This window comes from Rhinolophus ferrumequinum, chromosome 6, assembly GCF_004115265.2.
Source record: "Rhinolophus ferrumequinum isolate MPI-CBG mRhiFer1 chromosome 6, mRhiFer1_v1.p, whole genome shotgun sequence".
NCBI lineage: Eukaryota > Metazoa > Chordata > Mammalia > Chiroptera > Rhinolophidae > Rhinolophus > Rhinolophus ferrumequinum.
This window is the reverse complement of record NC_046289.1, coordinates 37,865,596-37,874,806: the sequence shown is the minus strand read 5'-3', so window position 1 is coordinate 37,874,806 and position 9,211 is coordinate 37,865,596. Positions and strand designations below refer to the sequence as shown.

The following is a 9,211-nucleotide window of genomic DNA, read 5'->3' as shown; positions in this document are numbered from 1 at the left end:
AAATCATTTTGTTTTGATGTGAATAAATAGATAATTTCCCTTTCAAAAAGTCAATCACCCAGAAAGTTGAAATAGCTGATACATTTATGCTTCTTTGTTTCAAACAATGGAACACAAAAATAAGTGACCTCTGACTGTAAGTAGTATATTTAGGGTAAACATTTCTTTAAACTTCACTTATTGTCTTATGTACAAACATACCTAAATATTCCTGTCTCTAAAATGACACTGTGGTTTTACTGAAGTCAGGAAAATGACAGAAATTTTTATTCTAACCGAAAACCTGCGTTAGTACTAACCAGAGGAAATTAGATGTTTGTCAATTAATCAAGAGTCCTTAAATTCCATTACAGAAATGATACATGTCCCCCTTTGTACTAAAAGAATAATGGCTTCCCTCTTCAATAAAGCTGGATCCTCTGGCACATGCTCAAGAGATAGCCAGTGGTTTAAGAGATAAATTGCTTTGAGGGCACTGGAACCAAGAGAGGCTGAGTAACCCTAGTGAGAAAGGAAAAAGAGGACGCTTCTGGAGTTAAAATGAGGCAGAGTGTCTCTGGAGAACTTAGTGGCTGAAGACTGGCAGAATTCTCATCATCTCAGGCTACCACAAACTGTTCAGTTTTCATTTGTACTTTAGAGGTGCTGTAGAAAGCTCAGACAACAATAATTAGAATACAGATGTATAGTACGCTTTTAGCTAGCCCATATAAAGTAAATTCTCTGTTGGTGTAGAAACTGTTCTGTTCATTCCTTAAAGATTGCTCCTGTTCCCGCTTTGTCCGGATGTAGGGGGAAGTGCTAGTGATGAGCCCGAATTCTGTGTTTCTCTTATCCACAGTCTAAAAGCATTGGCATCATTTTGAGCTCTCCTAACTTTTGAGGAGACCTTGGAGTATTTTGTATATGTTCTGAGCAGTGCCTGGAATTCTGCGAGAAATTGATAAGCAATAAGTGATGATAATCAACACATCTCACTTGCCAGTGGACCAGGAAGATCGCTGCCATCCTTTTTAGCAAAGGGCAAACTAATAAGCTGGGAATTCTGGCCAACCTCTCCTTTCCGGTGCAAAGCCTAGTTATTTACCCTAGCTTAATGAATGCCCACCAGCTGGCAGACACACAGCTTCATAATATTTGCACACGATTTGTTTGGGTAGGTTTTTTATTTTCTCTCCCTTTTGCAGCGAGGGTTGCCTGAAGGAGAGAACTCAAAGAGAAACTCTGGGGACGGAGAAATGGAAGATTTCCAGTGATTTCTGGGGAGGAATCTGGGTCGGGCAGGGTGAAATCGAGTACCATTTACTTAAGATTAAAAAAAAAAAAATTATCCAGGGTGGTGCTTTGGCAGCAGGGCCAAGCAAGACGAAACTAGCTTTGGGGGGAGGGGAGACAAAGTGAGAAAGAGCAGGGCTGACGAACGAATTCCGCTGAGCCTCCAACTCCGGAGCAGCCACCTAGCTGCGGAACTTGATCTCGGGAGGAAAGCCCCGGAATCCCGAGCTAGCGGGACCAGCAGGCTTACCAGAGCGCGCCGGGGCCGAGGTGGCGGGTGCCTGTCCCTTTAAGGGGCGGTCTCCGAGCACCGCCGGCCCAGACGCCGGGACGTGCGGGGGCCGCCCCGCCCTGAAGCCGCCCGTTTCCTGCTGGGCGGCGCGACGGCACCTGAGCAACTGCGGCGGCGGCGCCTTGGATCGGGGGGCCCAGTCTGTAGTGCCGGCGCCGCCGCGTCTTTCCGTTCTCCTTTCTCGGACGCGCACGGTAAGGGCGAGCAGGCTGTGTCGGGCGCCGGCCTCAGGGACCGCGGGGGGAGGGCGGCGCCGGCCTCTGGGTCTCAGGGCAGGAGGGAGGGCCGCGCCGGGCGGGGGGCGCGGCCGCGGGGCCCGTACACCGCCCGCCGTAGCCGCCTGCCGGGTAGGCCTCGGGCTACGGCTCACCGCCGCCGGGCTCCGGCCCGGGACTCCGCAGCGGGCGGGCTGCAAGGGTCGCTCGGCCTCGCCGGGCCGCCCAGGGCCCGACCCCAGCTCTGCCGCGGCGCCTCCGAGGACTCCCCGGGGGACGTCTCCTGAGGGCGAGGTTGGCGGGAGAGGGCCCTGGGGTGACCGAGGCGCCTATTTTTAGCCGGGCCTGAGGGAAGGCGGATTACCGCCTCCTCGGACGGTGGACCGAGGGAGCGCGTCTCCCCCGGCGTCCCTGGGCCGGAGCTCGGCCACGCTTACGCCATGCTGGAATTCCAGTCCTCGCCGTTCTCTCGGGATATTTAGGGAACCCGCGTTGGCCCGCGTCCCGGAATCCTCCCCCCAGCCTTGTGTGTGTCCCGGGGTCGTGATGGGGGGCGGTTGGGGATGAGAAAGCAGCGTGAGGGGAGACTTTCGGAAAAATCTCTGGACCGCCCTCCAGACGGGGGAAGTTATCCTTTCCTCTCCCTGAGGGGTGTGTCTTCTTCACCGATCCCCCCCACCCCCCTTCAGTTTCCAACAATGAGATTTTTGGCTTTGGGGACCTCGGCAGAAAACCAAACTGGCAGTCTAGAAAAGTCTTTTGGTAATCAGATACTTGGTGTGGGCTGTGCAGTCCCGCGCGTTGGTCGTGAAGGAGCATGTGTGCACCAGAGACCCGCGGCCCCCGACGCGCGGAGCGGCACGCTGACCTCGGCCACTGCACCTTCGTTAGGTTAGAGAGGGCTGTTTCACCTTAACCATTCCTTCTGGAAGGAAGGAGGAGTCTAAATTCGTTTGGGCCTATACCAGAAGAGGATTCCTTAGCAAGTAGTATCTGAGTAAGCACTGCTGAAGAAGCTACAGTTGAAGTTAACTGTTCAAAGTTGTGTGTGTGTGTGTGTGTGTGTGTGTTTTCAAAGATGCTTTGAAAAATGTAGACACTCATAGCCTGCTACAGATAACACCTTGGGGTGAACTGAACACTGTGAATTGTATAAGAATTGACCTAAAGTTTGAGTTCCTGCTAAATTAGGTTGCACTTGTTCTCCCTACCTCACCTAGCAGGCACATGGCAATGCTGTCCCCAGTTTGGCGAAAACAGTTGCTGATGACACTTGGAATGATCCTCCCAAGAATAACACTGGAGCACTATTAAGTTGATCTGTATTTTGGGTGTACGTGCCTTACTATAGATTTTCATATTTAATGTGTTCTCTGACAAACAAGGCTCTCCCAACCCCCTTTAGTTAAAGGATCTAAGAATAAATATATAGTTTGTAGGTTTTAAGAAAAATATTTCTCCTTCCTGCTGTAGCGTTGAATTAGAAACGTCTCGTAATTTTGCAGCATCAGCAGTCAACATTCTGTAAGGTGTGCTTAGAGAATGAGGTGTTCTACCTACTTTACCTTTTTGAGACTCATATTGAAACTTAAAATGTAACAAAACCTAATGAAATTTTTTTCTTAAATGTATTAGGAAATTTAAAATTATAAAGGATATTGAGTATTATTTAACCCTTTCTTGATGACTTAGGATCAACATTATGAAGAGCCATTAATACATGATTTTATTTACAATTTAATTTTCTCTGTTAATATATCCTCCCTTAATATCAATAGTCTCTTCTGCTTGATGTGTTTTCTTGGGGCTCTCAACCCAAGCCTCCTTCTAGTTTATAGACTTTAATCTGCTTATAGTAGGGAGAACATGTTAATAATTAGATGGTAAATAACAGTTTGGGGCTTTTCTAAAGGACTTAAGAAGTGAAGGCTTTTCTTGAGGCTTAACATCTGAAGGACCTGTATTAGGATTGTAACTGGCAGTAAGTTCTTAACTTGAATTTTACTTGAAATATACAGATGTATTTTCAATTTCTTGCTTATTTTTTTATAGCAAAGGAAGTTTTAATCTAAAAGAGCCCAATACTTTGTGAAGATTTAAAAAAATTTAAATTTTAATAAAAATTAAACTGAATGGCTCCAGGAAACTTTTGGGTTTCCTAGGAATCTGACCTAATATGTAATAAGAAAATGTAGAGAGACCATACTTTATAAGAATATTGAAATATTTGATAACATTTTTATAAACTGCTTCTGTGTACTGTTTGTTTTTAGTTATTCTGAAGGCAAATCCAGAATATACTTAGAGACTAGAAGCAATAACTGGTTCTTTAGAAATGATCATTGATGATCATTCTTATGCATAGAGTTGAGTTTCACTTCATCCTTTTTCAGTTTTGTGAACATGACTTTGAGTATTCTGATCTTGAAAATGTAGTTTATGTGCAAATTACAGTGAAAATGTTGGTGTAGATAGGAATATAAGCTGTTCTATAAACAAAATTAACTAGGGGGGGAAACCCTACGTACCATAAACTAAGGAGTTTAATTAACTTGACTTTCTGTATCTGAGCTCTAGAAAAAGAAAAGCAATGACAATTTATAACTGTTTGCATGCCACGCTGTTGAATTGGTGTTTAAAGTCTTTGAGTGAGGTGATACTGTAAACCATTTAGGCTTTTTTTTAAAATGGTATATAACCTTTTAATTCGCTTTATGTTAAAAAGATAAAATAGGCAAAATATGCTTTTAGTACTAAGAATACTTTTAGTAGAGACTCTAATAGGAAATATAGTATTCCTAGGAAGTATTTAAGAAAAAGTTCAGCTCTATTACAAAAAGTTATAATTTAGTATTTTACATATCACTTTGACTACTACAGGGTGATTTTAGAACTTTTAACCTTAACTTAAATCTGGGTTCAACAAAGTGCTTTGTACACTAAGTGGAACTTAAATTGTTTACACTCCCCTCCTTCTAGGACTTTGCTTTTTGGGTTTCTCTCCTTACTAATTGCTTTGCTCATTCTGTCTTGATGATTTGTTCTCTACTCTTGAAGTTGAAGTGCTTGGTCCTTGGTTCTCTTTTCTTTTTATACTTCTCTGGTGATCTCATCCAGAGTGGTGGCTTTAAATACCTATATTCTGCTGGCTCTCATATTTATATCTCCATTCCAGACTTCCCTCTTGCACTCCAGACAACCTGTTCCACATTTCTTGCATGTTAGGTAGTCAACTCAAACTGAATTTCGACATTTCTCTTTAAACCTGCCTACGTTGCTGTCTCATTTGATGTCATCTCATTTGATGGCAATTCCATCCAACATTCAGGCAGAAAACATGTTGGAGTCATTCTTGATTTATCATTTTCACACTTGGCATTCTTGGCACTGTCTCATCTTGAAAAGATATCCAGAATCAAATCACTTCTTACCACCTCCACTGCGCACTAGGCTAGTCCAACCCATTCTTGTATCTCTTGCCAAGGATTTTGCAATTTGTCTCCTAATTGATCTCCCTGTTTCTCTCCTGGCTTCTTACAATCTTTTTCAACATAACAACCAGATCCTATCGCTTCTGTCTTTAAAACCCTGCTGTGACTTCCAATATGCAGAGTAAAAGCTAAGTGCTTACCGCCTCCAAGGCCTTCCAGAGGCTGAGGATTCTTAGTCTCCCCATCCCCCCTTGCCTCTCTTAATTTAGGTCTCCTCTGTCCCCTGCTTTTTCCCTTCAGCCCCACTGGCTGTCTTCGGGAGGCACATTGGCTGTTGGTCCTCCTTTGATCATCTTTTCCTTAAGATATTTTCATGGTCGACTCCTGCCCCTCCTTCAACTCTGCTCTTCAAATGTTTTTCAAAAGGCCTTCCTTACTACTTTACTATTTTATTTGAAGCTGCACTCCTCTATTTATGCCCTGTACCCTGCACTGTTTTCTCCATAGCACTTACCACTTTCTGACAAACTATGTAATGGCCTTGTTCATTGTGTTGATTGTTCCTTTTCTTTAGTCCCAAACACACACTATCATGTAACCTCTGTGAGGGCAGGGCTTTTGTTTGTTTTGTTTATTGCTAGATCAAAGGGTTTAGACAGTGCTTGGCATATAGCATGGGCTCAGTAAAGACTTATGATGAATTAATCCTTATCCTGCAGTTCCTTACTGTAATGGATACCTAATTCTTGAACACATGTAGTTTTCAGTTTGCTCCTTTCCTAGGAACAGTCAGAGAGTAGAAGAAAATTGGTGGGGAGCTTTGGGGACCCCTTCATGGAGAGAGTGATATTAGAGTGTGGTGGAGACCTTCTTACCAGCCCCATGTGGTTAGAACCATTGGTTAGGTGATTCAAACAGTTGGTTAAAGCAAAAACTGAAAGTATCTGTACATTTTAAGTGTTTTATTTTAACTAAAACATTCACTTTTATTTTCCTATCTTGTTATTTGGATCAGTCTCATCTTTGAGTAGGGGGGGGTCCTCATGATTTTTTTCTCTATAAATCATACCCTAAAAGCATTGTTGATGATTTCTGGTGTTGGCTTCTTTAAAGTGGAATGAAAATGTAGGCATTGGGAAACTTTCCAAGTTCAAAGTCATTCTAGATTCTTCCACTCCTTCATCAAGACCTTCCAAAGGATTTAACTTACTTTTCATAGAAATAACAGTTTTTGTCGTTATAGTCTCATATTTAATGGATTTACAGAACTGAGTACACAGGAGACTAGGTTGTTAGCCAGAAGCATTAGCTTTCTGTAGACACCAGTCCATGTGTTTTTACCAAGGGGAGAAATGTCATTTAATTCTTTGAAATGTCCTTTAAAATAGCTTCCATATTGAATAGGTTTTATAGGGGCCATACGATCCTAGCTGCCTATTGTTATTAGAGGAGAATGTCATTTATGCACATTTTCTTTATTTTACTCCAAGTATAATCTACAATAAGTTATCAGAACTTACATGATTTTCATATAGTTGTCTATCAAGATACCTGATGTTATGCTACATGCTCACTGGAAAATGTGGGACAATCATTGTTTATTCTTACACATGAGTCATTTAAGTTGTCAAGGAAACAGTCTGGTCTGGTGTAATAAGCTGGAAGTCATTAGTTAGGAGACCTACAGGTCTTAGACCTTATTAACTCTAAAGTTTTATGCAAGTTTCTTATTGCTCAGTTCTTTATAGAATGTGTGACGTAGTGAAAACAGCGTGGGTGCTAAGGAGTCTGAAGATCTTGGGTTTGGATTTGGCTTTGCTAGTTAGTACCACTTACTGTATATGTGAACTTATCTATCTTACTTAATAGGCCTGAGGTCCATTGCTTATTCAGAGGGTGCCAAAAAAACTGTATTAAAATTATGTGATAGTAACCACTTTGAGCACCTCTTGTCATTGCAGAAGTCAAACATGACTTGTATTCATCTTTTGTTATTGGTATATATTGAATATTACAATTTTAATATAGTTTTTTTCTTTCTTAAAATGTGTATACATTTTTTTGGCACGCTCTGTATTGGTAGTTGCTACATAAGTGATAGCTAACATTAGAGTGCTTATTTGCTATAAGGGTCTGTACATACTTTATGTACAGTATCATTTAATTCTCTTCAGCAACCTTACGAGATAGGTACCATTTAGTGGATACTAGGAAGGCAGGTTAAATAATTTGTTCAAAGACACAGAGCAAATAAGAGGAACCTGAATTTGAACTGAGGTGTTCTGACTCTAGAGCTCATTCTCACCCATTGAGCTCTTTTGTAAGAATGCTTTCTGAAGAAAATAAAGCACTCTTCATGTACAGTTATCTGATGTTAGGTCTTAGCTACATTAAGGTTATAAAGATTTTTCACCTTGAGTTAGAGGATTAACTCTGAAAGGTAGTGACTTAAATTTGAGGACTTGAAGTTTTCCAAGTGGAGAAAATAGTAAAAGCTATTTAACACCAAGTGCTATAAGATGCTTTATATAGAAAGCAATGGATAGACTATAATCCTTTTAGTTTCCAAGAAATTTTTTCAGTTTCAGTTCTTGAGTATGTGCATTATGAGTTACTGCCCTGTGATCTTCTAAGCATTGCTCAAAGATTGTCTCAGAAAGGCTAACCCCAATCACCCTACCTTACCTGCATATCCTCTCTATTCTTTGTCCTGGCCTTCACATGATTCTTTGTCCTGGCTTTCACATGATTATATGTGCCTGTTTATATGCTTGACATCTGTCTCACCTATAAGAATGTAAGCACAACGAGGCAGGAATTTTGTCTTGTTTAACATTGTGAACTATATTTTTGGAACGTTAGTGCTGAATTTGATGAATGAGTGAATTGCTTGATGTTTGAAAATAGGACTCGTTGAGCCTTTTGCTTGTCATTTGTGCCATCCTTTAAGCATGTCTAGTTGGTTTGTATGGAATGGAGATTTCAAGAATAGGGGTTTGAGGTTTACTCTTGAAAATGGAATGGAAAACAAAATTTAATACACGAATTTCAGCAAAATTCATACCAGTTAGTCTTATTGGTCAGCAATGTAAATGTTCTGAGTGAAATACGCACATAAATAATTTGATTGATTGTGTTTCGATTTAGTTATCTTTGAAATAAATTTGAAGAAAGCCAAGCCGTACATTCAAAGTTCCCAGTGTTCTGAATGCTATGTTGCTGAACATTTAAGATGTTTCCTTCAATCTTTAATATCCACACACAGGCTGAATTCGTTTAGGTGCTTGTGACTTGTACTTGCTTTTTATTGGGAACTTGTGTTCATTTGAAATGTGCTCTGTAATTATTTTACATATTTTCATAATCAAGATGTCTGAGGTTGGCTGAACGTCATGATTTCTGTGAAGTGAATTTCTCAAGCTTGTCATATCATTTGGTACTCTCTTTCTGGATAGAGTTTCAGATATTGTGGTGCATTAATCTTTGTGGTTAGTACACTGTTGCTGATTAGTGGGCATAATTTCTCAAATGGCTTCCACTTTGACCTAGGTGTTAACTGTAATTTTAAGTTTAAATTGGATCCTTTGTAAAAGTGGCTTAGTTCTTTTTTTTGCTCCTTATGTTTTTTTGGGGGTGCGGATGGGAGGTGGAGGGATTCTTAAAAAAACAAACAAACAAAAAAAAACTACATTTAGTTTTAACATGAAGGAAGTCTTTCTGAGCCTGAAATTTTTGGAGTACTTTTCAAGTAAAGTACATTTAAGATTAGCTTTGGAATTATATGTAAAGTATAACCCATGCAATTACCTTGTCTGATGGGAGAAGGAGAAAGAGAAATGCTTTATAAACATAAATTAGTTGTAAAATGAGAATGGCTGAATTCTTGTCTACTCTTCTAGCATTATTTACCTGGCATAAATAGGTGAGTAATTATATTCCATATATTTTTAGTTTTATGTAACCTTTGTTTAAGCAAAAAGTCCCAGCAATAACCTTCA

At 40.8% G+C, this 9,211-nt stretch overlaps 1 protein-coding gene across 7 annotated transcripts in view; it reads left to right on the top strand.

The window, feature by feature from the left end:
- The first annotated feature begins 1,614 nt into the window (after positions 1-1,614).
- Positions 1,615-9,211, top strand: part of KTN1 (kinectin 1) — an 89,175-nt gene continuing 81,578 nt past the window's right edge. For 5 of the 7 annotated variants that reach the window (XM_033108135.1, XM_033108136.1, XM_033108134.1 and 2 more), the window contains exon 1: positions 1,616-1,761. The gene's annotated coding sequence lies outside the window, so the exon portion shown is untranslated. Of the gene's footprint in view, positions 1,762-9,211 lie in introns of all 7 variants that reach the window. The other 2 variants (XM_033108131.1, XM_033108130.1) reach the window with 2 other exon arrangements.